Below are 16063 nucleotides of genomic sequence, written 5' to 3' on the forward strand. Positions count from 1 at the left end.
TAAGAATCGTGGACGTTACAGAAAAGACAAAAGTGAGCTTTGATCAATCCAGAGCTTCCAAAATATATCAATTTTCAACTGCTATATTAAAAATCACCCCAATACTTAAATGTCCTAAAGCAACAATACTTTAGTTCACAATTCTGGGGCTCAGTAATTTGGACCGATTTCAGCTGGACAATTATACTGATCTGGGCCTGGTGCCACTGATCTCAGGTGGGTTCACTTATGCTTCTGCAGTTGGCTACTGGGTTGGCTCAGTGCCTCTATTTCCCTCCACATGGTCTCTTCCTGCAGCCCAGCCTGTGGTTATTTTCACAAGGTGGCAGGGTTCCCAAAGCCATAAGAAACTGAAATGCTTCTTCATGCCTGGGCTCAAAACCTGCAGAAGGTCACTTTTACTGTACTCTATGGTCAAACCAAATCCATACTAAGATATGACAGATGTGGAAACAGTCTCCACTTCTTGATGGGAAGAGTTGCAAAGTATACTAAAGCATTTTGTAATCTCTATTACCTTACTGATTAGTAAGACAATGGGGAATTGTCATAATAGAGACAAGGAATTTTCATTTATTAGAATCACTCATATCATATCTTTCTACTATTTGTATTAACCAACATCAACTCCAGCTACCAGTTCAACAATAGCAAGTTTTATACAGGTTGAATCCCTTGGGTCTCTCATACCATAGAACATGCTAAAAAGCATGGGCTGTCCAGGCATGGTGGTTCAAACATGTAATTCCAGCACAGAGGCTAAGGTCAGAGGACTGCCATGAGGATGGATTTAAAAAAAAAAAAAAACATGAGGACTGGAGCAATGGCTCAGTAGTTAAAGGCACATGCTTACAAACTCTAGGATCTGGGTTCAATTCCCTCATACCTACATGAAGCCAGATACACAAAGTGGTACCTTCATGGAGTTGATTTGTAGCAGCAAAATACCCTGCTGGTGTGCCCATTCACATACATTCATATTCTCTCTCTCTCTCTCTCTCTCTCTCTCTCTCTCTCTCTCTCTCTCTCCCTCTCTTTCTCTTTCTCTCTCTCTCTCTCTCTCTCTCTCTCTCTCTCTCTCTCTCTCTGTGTGTGTGTGTGTGTGTGTGTGTGTGTGTGTGCAAATAAATAACAGTATGGACTACAATTGTGTGCTATTAGGCATCAGCTTTTTGGAGTTTGCTTCTCTGTCTATGAAGTTCAGTTTTTCTCTTGAAAAGCTCAAAAGCAACATTCACTACATATGAACAAATGGGAAGCTTGATCACTTTAGACACAAAACTAATTACTATCCCTAAATTGCAGAAAAATCTAATCTAACTATAAAGGAGTCTAACAAAAGCCCTGTTCTAACTTTGTTTATTAGGGTCTTAAAGAGGTTTAGCCAAAACCCTTTCCAGGAGACACTCAAATTGGTAGACCCCACAAATTCAAAGTAAATGTTTCCCTGACAACTGCTGAACAGAGGAAGGAAGGATTCCTGCTCAAAGTCTCCATGGAAACCATGCAGTCCTTGCATCTACCATTTACCTTTACTTTGGCTAGCATTCAAGCACATCGAGTCAGCAGTAAAAGCATAGAGAAGCTAGAAGGGCTTAGGAGCAATGAAGAATGCTTATGTGTGGTACAGTGAGATTTTCTAAGAAATACAAGGCACAGCCATTCCAAATATTCTAGGGCTCAGATTAAGAAGTCTTTGCAAGCTCAACCCATTTTTAAAATACCCCCTGACTAAGTTCATTTGGACTACTTTCATAAGATACTTTAGACTAGGTAACATAATAAATAGAAATTTATTTCTCCCAGTTTTGGAAACTAAGTCTAAGAAGATGCCAGCAGTTTCAATCTGTGGCCAGGGATTGGGTTGTTTGCTCGCTCGCGCTCTCGCTCCTGCTCTCTCTCTCTCTCTCTCTCTCTCTCTCTCTCTCTCTCTCTCTCCCCATCCTTCTCCACCTCCTTCTTTCCCTCCCTCCTAGATGGTGCTTCCTTGCTATGATTTGGCATATCAGAAAGGGCAAACAAGCTTCCTCAGGCCTCCTTTATACGAACACCCAATCCCATTCATGAGGCTCTTCCTCATGGCCTAATCACCTAAAGTCCCTGCCTCTTAATACATCTGCACTGGAGATTAGGTTTCAGTTAGATGAATGTGGGGGAACACAAACATTTACAGTATGCAAAAAAAAAAAACATGGTGTGCTAATTACCTAGGGTGATCATAACCACACAAATCAAGTAGCTTAAAACAACATATATATTTGTTTTCTGTGTGTGGTGGGTACATGCATGTTTCCTCATGTGTGTGTGGGCACACGTGTGTAGGCACATGCATATGTGCATCCATGCATATGGTCAATGTCAGATGGTTTCCTCAGTCACTCTCCAACTTTTTTTTTTTTTTTTTGGTTTTTTTGGGGTTTTTTTTGGGTTTTTTTTTTTGTTTTGTTTTGTTTTTGGTTTTGGTTTTTCGAGGTAGGGTCTCAGTCTGGCTCAGGCTGACCTGGAATTCACTATGTAGTCTCAGGGTGGCCTCGAACTCACGGCAATCCTCCTACCTCTGCCTCCCGAGTGCTGGGATTAAAGGCGTGTGCCACCACGCCCGGCTTCCACCTTATTTTTTGAGACAGGGTCTCTTGCACCAAACCCAGACATCACTGATTTGGCTCCACTAGCTAGCCAGTAAGCCTTGGGCACCCTGTTTCCACTGCCCCAGTGCTGGGGCTATGGGTACATACCACCACACCCAACATTTATGTGAGTGCTGGGGTTTCAAACTCAGGTCCTCATGCCTATGCAACAAGGACTTTCCCCAACTGAGCAGTCTTCCCAATGTGAAGCTGAAAGCCACAAATCAAAGTGTCGGCAGGGCTTTGCTCACTTCCGAGGGCTCTGAGGAAGCATGTGCTCCATGCCTCTATCTCAGCTGCTCTCAGCCTCAGATGTGCCTTGGCTCATAAATCCATCACTCCAATATTAATCTTCTCCCTGTGTCTGTGTCATTTAGATGAGCATCTTTTATATATATATATATATATATATATATATATATATATATATATATATATATATATATATGTATATGTATATAAGAGCACCAGTCATATAGGATTAACACACTCCACCTGGACCTCATCTTAACTAGATTGCTTCTGTAAAGACCTAATTTCCAAAGATCTCATTCTGAGGTATGGGAATTAAAATATCAACATGTCTTTTGGGAGAACACAATTCAACCCAGAATTAAAAGCATGTATAGGCAGGCGTGGTGACACACACCTTTAATCCCAGCACTCAGGAGGCAGAGGTAGGAGGACTGCCTTAAATTCAAGGCCACCCTGAGACTCCATAGTGAAGTCCAGGTCAGCCTGGGCTAGAGTGAGACCCTACCTCAAAAAAAAAACAAAACAAGCATGTATAGAAAGTATTTTATTATACCTATGCAATAAACATTTTTAAAATAAATTAAAAGTTTCATTTATGTTGTGGCTCAACCAAAATAGAAGGCCCATGCTTGGTCACAAAATCACACAGAGCAACAGTGTAATCTGGGCAGTGAGTGCAATCTTTACTATGGGCAACCATGTGCCAAGCTCAAAACTCAAAGTTCTACTGAAAAAGAGAAGGAGATAAAGGTCAGGGGCTACCTAGAAATCTACCACATGTACAAAAAGATCACTCTAGGATAAAGAAGTCTAATATTCAGACACTCTAGCTGTTAAGTGAAAACCTACTGAAAAATGAAATCATAAAAACTGACTAGACTTGAGAACTTAAGAACTGAAATGAAGAAATTAGTTTTATGTCTAACAAAAAGCAAGAGGCAAGAAAAGGTACACACAGTAAAGAGTACCCCAAATTAAACACACCTTAGGGGAAAAAAAATCCACCACACAGATATATACAAAAATTCAACTCAGCTGGGCGTGGTGGCACACACCTTTAATGCTGGCACTCGGGAGGCAGAGGTAGGAGAATTCTTGAGTTTGAGGCCACCCTGAGACTACATAGTAAATTCCAGGTCAGCCTGGGCTAAAGTGAAACCCTATTCTGGAAAAAAAAAAAAAAAACACTCAAATGGACCCGCATGGCTCCAACTCATAAGAAAACTGAGCCAGAACATCACCAAGTGTAAAAGAATGACATTAACTTAGTATTTGTCTCTGACACTGATCCTTTTAGATCCTGCTGTTTTTGTGTGTTTTTTATTGAAAAGTACATGAAAATACAGTGATTTGATTTGACAAGTCCAATGGATGGGCCTTTTTTATGTGAGAGAGCAAGAGTGAGAGAGAATTGCACACCAGGTCCGCCAGCCACTGTGATCGAGCTCCAGATGCCTGCAGCACCTTGTGCACATGTGCAAACTTTCATGCTTGTATCACCTTGTGCATCTGGCTTACATGGGACATGGAGAGTCGAACATGGGTCCTTAGGCTTCACAGGCAAGTGCCTTAACCACTAAGCTATCTCTCCAGCCCGTAAATAAAACATTGTTTAATGTTACATAAATGGAATCACAGTATGTAACTATTCAGCATTGGCTTACTTTGCATAATTCTTTGCAGATCCACGCAGGTTGTTACATGTATTCATAGTTCATTCCCTTTTTATTTCTAAGTCCTGTTTCCTTCTTTGGAAGTGCCAGTTTAAACATTCACCCGTTAAAAGACATCTGTGTTTCCAGTTATGAACTATTGTGAATAAAGCTGCCATAAACATCCAAGTCTTGGTTTTGTGTGAACACAAATACTCTTCTCTCTGGGATAAATGCCCAGGAGTGCAACTGCTGGGTCATATGCTAGATGCATATTTCATGTTTTGGAGAAACTATCAAATTATTTGTTGGAGGGTCTGTACCATTTTGCACTTCTATCAGCAAGGTATGAGTGGTTCAGTTTCTCGACAGCCTGACCAACATTTAATGACGGCAGTATTTTTCATTTTAGCCAAGCTGGATATCAGAATGTAGGTCCACATCTCCTGATGGTTTTAATGTGCATGTCTCTAAAGTCTAATGGGGAATGAACATCTTTTTGTGTGCTTCTGTGTTCTCCACATAGACTCTCAGTGAAATGGCCCTCATGTCTTTGGCTCATTCCTAATTGGATTGTTCGCACTTTCACTGGTGAGTTTTTAAAGTTCTTTATATAGTCTGCATATGTGACTTGCAAATATTTTCTCCCATGTTATAATTTATCTTTCACCTTCTGATGAGGACTTTCTCATAATGTTTTTAATTTTGAAATGCAATATATCAGGGTTTTTTTTTTTCTTTTATGGATGTTAGAGCTCTGATGTTAGATCTAAGAACTCTGCCTAGGCCTAGGTCCTGAAGATTTTCCCTTTCATTTTTCTTCCTACTCTTGGGATTGACTCCAAGGCCTCGCACATGCTAGGTGCATGCTCTGCTACCAAGCTACATCTCTGGGCTATTATTGTATTTTATTAAATTTTATGTTTGGGAGCTTTTTATATTGCCTTTATTATGTTAAGATATGACCCAACCATGCCAATTCTCTCCAATGTTTTGATCATGAAGTGATGTTGTATTTTGCCAAAGGCTTTTTCTGCATCTATCGAAATGATCATGTGGTTTTTGTGTTTAACCTTGTTTGTGTGGTGTATTACATTGACAGATTTCCATATGTTGAACTACCTCTGCATTCCTGGGATGATTCCCACTTGATCAAGGTGGATAATGCTTTTGATGAGTTGTTGGATTCGGTTTTCCAGGATTTTGTTCAGTATCTTTGCATCTAAGTTCATCAGGGAAATAGGCCAGTAGTTTTCTTTTCTTGTGGCATCTCTACCTGGTTTTGGAATTAGGGTGATACTAGCTTCATAGAAGGAGTTGGGTAGCTTTCCCTGTTCTCCAATTGTGTGGCAGTTTGAGGAAGATTGCTTTGAGTTCTTCCATGAAGGTTTGATAGAATTCAGCTGAGAAGCCATCTCGTCCTAGACTCTTCTTTTGGGGGAGGTTTTTTTTTATTACTTTTTCAATTTCAATGAGTGCTTAGGAGATTAATCTGCTCTGAGTTTAGCTTTGGTAAATGGTATGTGTCCAGGAATTTATCCATCTCCTCAACATTATCCAGTTTTGTGGAGTAGAGGTTTTTGAAATAACTCCTAATGATTCTCCCAATTTCATTTATGTCTGTTGTGATCTCTTCTTTTTCATTTCGAATTTTGTTAATTTGAAGTGTGTTTCTCTCTCTTTTTTTTTTTTTTTTTTTTTTTTTGCTTGATCAAATTGGCCAGGGGTTTGTCAATCTTGTTTATTTTTTCAAAGAATCAGCTCTTTGTTTTGTCAATTAAAAAATATGTTTTAGCTTTAAATTTGTGATCCATTTTGAGTTGTTTTGGTATACAGTATCAAGTTTAAGTCAAGGCATTTGTTTTTATTTTTACTGCCAATATTCAATTGATCTAGCAACAATTTATGAAAAGGTTATCCTTTCTTCTCTGTTTAATTACTTTTATTTATTTATTTTTATTTTTATTTTGGTTTTTTGAGGTATGGTTTCACTCTAGCCCAGGCTGACATGGAATTCACTATGCAGTTTCAGGCTGGCCTTAAACTCACTGCGATCTTCCTACCTCTGCCTCCCGAGTGCTGGGATTAAAGGTGTGCACCACCATGCCTGGCTTGTTTAATTACTTTTAAAATCTTGTCCAAAAAAATTCTATGAAAGTTTCTGCACAACAAAGGAAGAAAGAAAAAAGAGTGAAAAGAAAACCTACAGAATGGGAGTAAATATTTGCCAACTATTTACCTATGAGAGGATTAATATTTAGGGTACGGTGGCATACACCTGCAGTTCCAGCACTTAAGGGAGCTAATACAGGAGGATAAAAATTATGAGGCCAACCTGAGCTACATAGTGAATCTGTCTCAAAAAAAACAACAAACAAAATCTAGAATATATAGGGAATTCAAAGAACTGAAAACAAGCAAGCAAGCAATCTGATTACTTCTCAAAAGAAGAAACACAAAGAGCAACAAGTATATGAAAATTGCTTATGCTTAAATCATTAGGAATTGGAAAACTGTTAAGTTAAAACTACAATGAGATACCATCTTATCTCAGTTAAAATAACTATTATCAAAACATCTTAAAAATTAACAAATGCTAAAGCCAGGCGTGGTGGCACACACCTTTAATCCCAGCACTCGGGAGGCAGAGGTAGGAGGATCACCTGAGTTTGAGGCCAGCCTGAGACTACAAAGTAAATTCCAGATCAGCCTGAGCTAGAGTGAGACCTCGAAAGAAAACAACAACAACAACAAAAAATTAACAAATGCTGATGAAGATGGATAGAAAAATAAACTCCTACACTGTTTGGTATGAACGTAAATTAACATAATAATTATGTAGAATGTTAAGGAGTTTCCTCATAAAATTAGGAGTAGAGGGCTGGAGAGATGGCTTAGCGGTGACGCACTTGCCTATGAAGCCTGAGGACCCCGGTTCGAGGCTCGATTCCTCAGGACCCATGTTAGCCAGATGCACAAGGGGACACATGCGTCTGGAGTTCGTTTGCAGTGGCTGGAGGCCATGGTGTGCCCATGCTCTCTCTCTATCTACCTCTTTCTGTCTCTGTCTGTCACTCTCAAATAAATAAATAAAAACAAACAAAAAATTTAAAAATTAGGAGTAGAACTACCATACGATTCATACATTCTATCTCTGGTTATACATCCAAAATAAACAATCTTAGCATACCAAAGAGATGTCCACATACCCACATTCATTGTGACACAATTCACATAATCAATCTAAGTGTCCATCAAGAAAATTAGTAATGAAAATGTCAGATATATTCACAAGAATATTACTTCAGTCATAAAGAAGAATGAAATCCTAAAGTCTACAGGAAAATGGATGGAAGTAGAGGTTATCATATTAAACAAGACAATGAAGGACAAAAAGCTAAAATACACCAATGAGATTACTTGAAAATAGAAGAGAGACCAGGAAGGGATGAGAAGGGAGTACAGAGACAAGGGAAGGCAAGAGAAGACTGAAAGGAGGCTAGATAAGATCATCACATGATATATGCATGTATAGAAGTGTCACAGTGAAACTTAGGAATTTGTACAATCAAAATGTTAATGGGGCTAGAGAGATGACTCATCAGTTTAAAGGCACTTTGCTTTCAAAACCGGGAGGCCTAGGTTTAATTCCCCAGTACCCACATAAAGCCAGATGCACAAAGTGGGGCCTATATCTGGAGTTCATGTGCAGTAGCAAGAGGCCCTGGCATACCCACATTCTCTCTTTCTCTCTCTCTCTCTCTCTCTTTCTACCTCTTTATCTCTCTGAAATAAATAAATAATGTGTTGGGCTGGAGAGATGGCTTAGCATTTAAGGCATTTGGCTGCAAAACCAAAGGATCCCTGTTGGACTCTCCAGGACCCATGTAAGCCAAATGCACAAGAGGGCACATGCATCTGGAGTTTGCTTGCAGTGGCTGGAGGCCCTGGTGTGCCCATTTTCTCTCTCCTATTTCAAATACATTAATAAAAATAAAGTTTAAATAAATAATGTTTTTTTAAAAAATGTAGGTTTTTGTTTGTTTTCTTTTCTGAGGTATGGTCTCACTCTAGCCTAGGCTGACCTGGAATTTACTCAGTAGACTCAGGGTGGTCTTGAACTCATGGTGATCCTCCTACCTCTGCTGTGCCATCACACTTGACTACCATGGCAGATTTAAAAAATAAAAATAAAAAATCCTTGCCAGGCGTGGTGGCATACACCGTTAATCCCAACACTTGGGAGGCAGAGGTAGGAGGATCACCATGAGTTCAAGACCACCCTGAGACTACATAGTGAATTCCAGGTCAGCCTGAGCTAGAGTGAGACCCTACCTTGAAATGCCAAAAGAAAAAAAAAATAGGCTAGGAAGATAACTCAGTGGGTAAAGTGCTGAAATAAGATCCCCAGCACCCCCAAGAAAGCAGAACATGGCAGTATGTGCCCATAATCCCAAAACTGTGGAGGCAGATACAGGAGAATTCCTAGAGCTTGATGACTAGCTAGTCTAGCTAATTAGTGAGGTCTAGGTTCAACATAAGACCCTATCTCAAAAAATAAGATGGAAAGCCTGGCATGGTGGCACATGCCTTTAATCCCAGCACTTGGGAGGCAGAGGTAGGAGGATCACTGTAAGTTAAAGGCCACCCTGAGATTACATAGTAAATTCTAGGTCAGCCTAGGTTAGAGTAAAACCAAAAAGAAAATAAAATAAGATGGAGGGGCTAGGGAGATGGCTTAGCAGTTAAAAGTACGTGTATATGTATATGCACCAAACATAGGTGCACCAAATTTCATAAAGCAAAATCTACTAGATACTAAATCAAAAATCCCAACACAACAATAGTAGGAGACTTTAATAACCCACTATCATCTATAGACAAATCACATATAATCTAAACAGAAAAAAAAAATACAGAGAAATAATGGAGCTAAACACTACCATAGATCAAATGGACTTAACAGATATCTACAGAACATTTCACCCTACCTCTAAAGAACACACATTCTTTTCAGCAACTCCTGGAATCTTCTCTAAAATAGATCATATATTAGGACATAAAGCAAGTCTTCACAAATTCAAGAAAATACACATAACTCCCTGTATTATATGGAATACACACACACACACACACACACACACACACACACACACACATATGATAATGCAATAAAGCTAGAAATCAACAAGAGAACTAACAGAAAATACACCAACTCCTGGAGACTGAAAACCTCACTATTAAATAATGAATGGCATAGTGAATTCCAGGTTAGCCTGAGCTAGAATGAGACCCTACCTCTAAAGACTAATAATAATAATAATAATAATAATAATAATAATAATAATGAATGAGTTGTTGAAGAAATCAAATGCCTACATAACAAAACAGAGAGATTTCAAATAAATAAACTTCATCTGATGGCTTTGGAAAAACAAAAACAACCGAAACCCAAAAGAACCAGATGGAAAGCTGGGCATGGCGGCACACGCCTTTAATCTCAGCACTCCAGAGGCAGAGGTAGGAGATCACTGTGAGTTTGAGTGCAGCCTGAGACTGCATAGTGAATTCCAGGTCATCCTGAGCTAGAGCAAGACCCTACCTTGGGAAAAAAAAGAACCAGATGGAAATAAATAATATCAGAGCATAAATCAATTAATTAGAAACAAAAAAACATAATTTTAAAAATTGATGAAACGCAGAGTTAGTTCTTCAAAAAAGTAACACTGATAAACCCCTGGCCAAATTGACCAAAAGAGGGAGAGAGAAGACTCTAATCAACAAGATTAGAGATAAAAAAGGGAATGTTATAACAGATAACAACAAAATTTAGAGGATCTTTATGACATATATCTAAAACCTATATTCCGCAGAATTTGAAAATCTGGAAGAAATGGGTATATTTCTTGCTTGATATTACTAATGAAAACTAAGTCCAGAATAAATAAGCTATCTTAATAGAGCTATAACATATAACAAGATTGAAGGAGTAAGCAATAGCCTCTCAACTGGGCTAGAGAGGTGGCTTAATGGTTAAAGTGCTTGCTTGTGAAGCCTAAAGACTCAAGTTCAATTCCCCAGTACCCATGTAAGCCAGATGATACACATGGTCGCACATTTATCTAGAATCCATTTGCGATAGCTTGAGGCCCGGAGTTCGCACTCTCATTCTCTCTTTCTCTAAAATACTAAAATAAAATAAATTGCTGTATAATAGTATTTTTAAAATATTTTATTTATTTATTTATTAGAGAGAGGCAGACAGAAAGAGAAAGAAAATGGGTGCACCAAGACCTCAAGCCACTGCAAACTAACTCCAGATACATGTGCCACCTTGTACATCAGGCTTACATGGGCACTAGGCATGCACCTTAACCACTACGCCATCTCTCCAGCCCTAAAATAATATACTTTTTTTAAAAACCCTCCCAACCAAAAAAAATCATCCAGGACTAGATGGATTCACTGTCAAAATCTACCAAACCTTTATAGAAGAACTAAAACCACTGCTTCTCAAGTTATTTCACAAAATTGATAGGGAGAGAACACTTCCTGACTCCTTCTATGAAGCCAGAATTATAATAGTAGTAAACCTGACAGAAACACAAGAAAAGGAAGTTATAGACCAATATCCCTGATGAAGTTAGACACAAAAATTCTCAATTTCTTGCAAATAACATCCAAGAACACATCAAAATTATCACCCACCTCAATCAAGAAGGTTTCATCCCAGGGTTACTGGGATGGTTCAATGTACATAAATCCATAAAATATCACATAAGTAGACTTAAGACAGGAATCACATGATCACTTCAATACTTACAGAAAATACCTTCAACAAAATATAACATTCCTTCATGTTTAAAATATTGGATAAGGCTCAGTAGTTAAAGATACTTCCTGTAATATCAGATAGCCCAGGTTTAATACCTAAGAACCCACCTAAAACCAGATGCATAAAATGGCACATGCATTTGGAGTTTGTTTACAGTAGCAGCAGGCCCTGGCAAGCCTACCCTTCCTCTCTCACTCCCCTTTGTCTCTCTCATAAACAAATAAATGTAACTTTTTTTCTTTAATTTTAGGGAGAAAGAGAGAGAGAGAGAGAAATTGTGAGCCAGGGCCAAGCCTACCCTTCCTCTCTCACTCCCCTTTGTCTCTCTCATAAACAAATAAATGTAACTTTTTTCTTTAATTTTAGGGAGAAAGAGAGAGAGAGAAAGAGAAATTGTGAGCCAGGGCCTCAGCAACTGCAATCAAACTCCAGATGTTTTTACCACCTAGTGGGAATGTATGTCCTTGTGCTTGTCTCACCTTTGTGCATCTGGCTTAGCTGGGATCTGGAGAGTCAAACTTGGGTCCTTGGGCTTTGCAGGCAAGCACCTCAACCCCTAAGTCATCTCTCTAGCCCTAACCAAAAAAAAAAAAAAACCTTTTAAAAACACTGGAGAAATGAGGGATAGAAAGATAAAGAGATCATTTCTCAAGATAATAAAAACTATATACAACAAACCTAAAGCTCATATCAAACTAAATGGGGAAAAACATGAAGCATTCTCACTAAGGTCTTGAACAAGATGTGGAGCTGTTCCCCACTACTATTTAACATAGTAAAATTTGAAGACTTAGCTCAAGCAATAAGACAAGAGATACAAATTGGAAATGAAGAAGTCAGACTAGTGTTACTTACAAATGATATGATTCAATATATAAGAAACCCAAAGATTCATCAAAACTCTACAGTGATAAACCTTTCAGAAAAGTGACAGGATATAAAATCAACACACACACACAAAATCAGTAGCCTTCGTATATACCAATGACAAACACATGGAGAAAGAAAACAGGGAATTGGTCCCATTTATAATAGCCACAAAATTAAATATCCCAGGGTTACTGGGATGGTTCCAATCAAAATTCCATGACCATTCTTCATAGAAATAGAAAAAATAGTCTCAAAATTCATATGGAGATACAAAAGGCGAGAGATAGTCAAAAATATCTTCAGCAGAGCCGGGCATGGTGGCGCACGCCTTTAATCCCAGCACTCGGGAGGCAGAGGTAGGAGGATCACTGAGAGTTTGAGGCCACCCTGACATTACATAGTGAATTCCAGGTCAGCCTGAGCCAGAGTGAGACCCCACCTCAAAAAAACTGTGTGTGTGTGTGTGTGTGTGTGTGTGTGTGTGTGTGTGTGTAAAATCTTCAGCAAAAATAATAATACTGGTTGTATCACCATACCTGATTTCACATTATACTATAATCCCATAGCAATAAAAACAGCATGGTACAAGCACAAAAAACAAACATGTACATCAATGCGATAAAATAGAAGATCTAACTATAACTTATAGTAAGTATGGCCACCTGATCTTTGACAAAAAGGCAGAAAAGGCACGCCACAGAAAAGACAGCATTTTCAACAAGTGGTGATTGAGAAACTGGATAACAAAATGTTGAAGACTGTATCTAAGATCCTCTTCTCAACCCACATAAGAAATGAACTCCAAGCCGGGCGTGGTGGTGCACGCCTTTAATCCCAGCACTCGGGAGGCAGAGGTAGGAGGATTTCTGTGAGTTTGAGGCCACCCTGAGACTCCATAGTGAAGTCCAGGTCAGCCTGGGTTACAGTGAGACTGTACCTCAGAAAACCAAAAAAAAAAAAAAAAAAAAAAAAAGAACCCCAAATGAATCAGACCTCAATATAAGAGCTGAGACTGAAAAAAAAAAAAAAAAAAAAAAAAAACTTTTAAAAGGTATGAGTAAAACCCAAGTAGCCTGGGGAATAAAACAAACACTCAGCCACTGGGGCCTCATCAAACTAAAAAGCTATTGTACAACTAAGCAAACCATCAACAGACTCAAGAGACAATTACAAAATTGGAGAAAATCTTCACCAGCTATACATCTGACAGAGTTTTAATGTCTAGAATAGTCAAAGACCTCAAAAACTAAGCAATATGGACTAAAAAGATTGTTTAGTGGTTAAGGCACTTGCCAGCAAAGCCAAAGGACCAATGTTCAATTCCACATAAGCCAGATGCACAAGGTGGTACAAGCGACTGGAGTTCATTTGTGGTAGCTGGAGGCCCTGGTGTGCTCATTCTCTTTCTCTCTATCTGACTCTTTCCCTTGTTCTCTCAAATAAATAAAAATGATTTTTAAAAAAGAAATAAATTAATAAAATAAAATGAAGGCCTGGAGAGATGGTTCAGTAGTTAAAGCTGCTTGCCTGCAAAGCATGATGGCCTGGGTTCAATTTCCCAGTACCCACATAAAGCCAGACACACAAAGTGGTGCATGTATCTGGAGGTTATTTGCAGTGGAAAGAGGCCTGGCATACCCATTTTCTCTCTCTCTTTCCCTTCCTCCCTCTCTCTCAAATAAACAAATCAACATATTTTTGTTTTCTTTTTCTTTCTCTGTTTTTTTCAAGGTAGGGTCTCACTCTAGCTCAAGCTGGCCTGGAACACACTCTGTAGTCCAAGGCTACTGTCAAACTAACAGCAATCCCCCTACCTCTGCCTCCCAAGTGCTGGGATTAAAGGCACATGCCACCATACCTGGCCCCAATATTAAAAATAAAATGAAAGGGCTGTTGGGGTAGAAAGGTCATCAACAGTGTTAATCAGCAGTAGACCCTGCAAGTTTTACAGCTGGACAGCCAGGCCAAATATGCCAACTGCTGCTATGGTGTCATATCTCTTCTGGGGATGTAGTAGTTACCTTCTTGTTGCTGGCACAAAACATCTAACCAAAAGCAGTTGATAAGAGAAAAGTTTTTATTTTTGCTTACAGTCATGAGTGAAAGCTTCATGAAGCAGGTGAAAACATAGTATGAACTAAGGCTGGACATAATCTTTGCCACAGAAGGTAGAAACAGCAGCAAGACAATGAGCCAAACTAACACTGGAAAGCTGGGGTAATAAACCATCCAGGTCCACCCCCAGCAACACACCTCCTCCAGGAAGCTTCCAACCTCCCAAGTTGCTATAAATGGGGGATCAAACATTCAGAACACATGAGTTTATGGAGGACATCTAATTCAAACTACCACATTTTGCCAGTGGTCCCATAAAAAGATGACCATCCATGGTGTAAAATGTTATGCATTCAATCCAACTTTAAAAGTTCCCATAGTTTTTAAATTGCAATGCTGTTCAAATATCTCCATAGTCCAAGGTCTCTTAACTGTGAATCTGAAAACCAAAAAGACATAATGGCACAGAATAAATATTCTCACTGGACAAGATGACATTGCAATGAAAGATTGAACCAATGCAAAATCTAAAACAAACAGAGTAAACATCAAATCCTGCAGTTACATGTTCACCTGAGACCCACAACAAATTCTCTGAGACTCCAACTCTACCTCTCCAGCTAGGCTGCCCATAGCCCAGGAACAATTCTTCCCAAACCAGCAAGTCTCCTTGGCAGTCATCCTCATGGCTACATCAGGTCCACACAGGGACTTCCAAAAACCCTGCCTCACAATGCCCATAGCTATTTTCAAAAAACAAAACCATGTGGCAAATCCAATGACCCTTTCTTTCCTGCATTTGTTATACTCCCATAATACCAAGTGGTCTACCAATTTTGTCAATCCAGGAAGAAAAAAAAAAAAACAAAAAAACCTTAAGGGCAGGACTCTCTCTCTGCATTCAGGCACCCTACTTTTACAACGTTCTCTATTCTTCCTACTGTCCCAATGCAGAACAGCTGGCCCAATCTCAATGGAAGTAATCTCTCAAATAATTGCAGCTGAACAGACAGCAGTTTTAATTTAAAATTTTGTTTCTTTCTGAGCCATATCCTTATAGTTATACAAGTCCATTTCTTCTAAGCTCAACCCTGCTCAAGTTGTCATGACACAGGCAGAATGCAGCAAGCCTCTCATACAAACTGCCTCTAGACCAGTCTAGGCAAATATCTTTCTTCCACTCATAATCCAAACACGTACATTCCATAGTCCTTTATTCATTTAGGTCTCTCAAACTCTATTTGAAGTACTATAAGGTGTCTTTTAGGTCAAAGTTTCAAATCCTCCCACATAACTCTCCAAATCAATTCTAAAATGACAAAAGCTACACAATCAGGTTTCTAACAAAATAATCCCACCCCATTGGTAACAATTTTCTGTTGCAGTTACCCTCTTATTGCTGGGACAAAGCACCTTGCCAAAGCAGCTGATGGATTATTCTGTTTTATAGTCTCAAGGGGGGAGTTTCATGATGGCAGGGAAACAATTAGAAAGCAGAGGTATGGACTTCAACCTCCTTGTCAATACCAGATGGACAACAGCAACAGAACAGTGAGTCAAACTACTAATGGAAAGCTAGGGCTAATAAAACCCAAGGGCCATCCCCACTAAACCTTCTGTAGCAAGGCAGGCTCCACCTACAAAATTACCACTAGTTAGGTTCCAAGCATTCAGAACATATGAATCTATGGTGAGGACACCTGATTCAAACCACCACAGGGAGGTCACAAGACAGAGGTAGGGGAAGACTACTACTGGTGACTAGCTAA

General features: G+C 39.2%; 1 protein-coding gene across 4 annotated transcripts in view; it reads right to left on the reverse strand.

The window, feature by feature from the left end:
* The window catches only part of Reps2 (RALBP1 associated Eps domain containing 2), a 293602-nt gene that overhangs the window by 224559 nt on the left and 52980 nt on the right, over positions 1 to 16063 (reverse strand). The gene's annotated exons all lie outside the window — the stretch shown is intronic.

This window comes from Jaculus jaculus, chromosome X (assembly GCF_020740685.1).
Source record: "Jaculus jaculus isolate mJacJac1 chromosome X, mJacJac1.mat.Y.cur, whole genome shotgun sequence".
NCBI lineage: Eukaryota > Metazoa > Chordata > Mammalia > Rodentia > Dipodidae > Jaculus > Jaculus jaculus.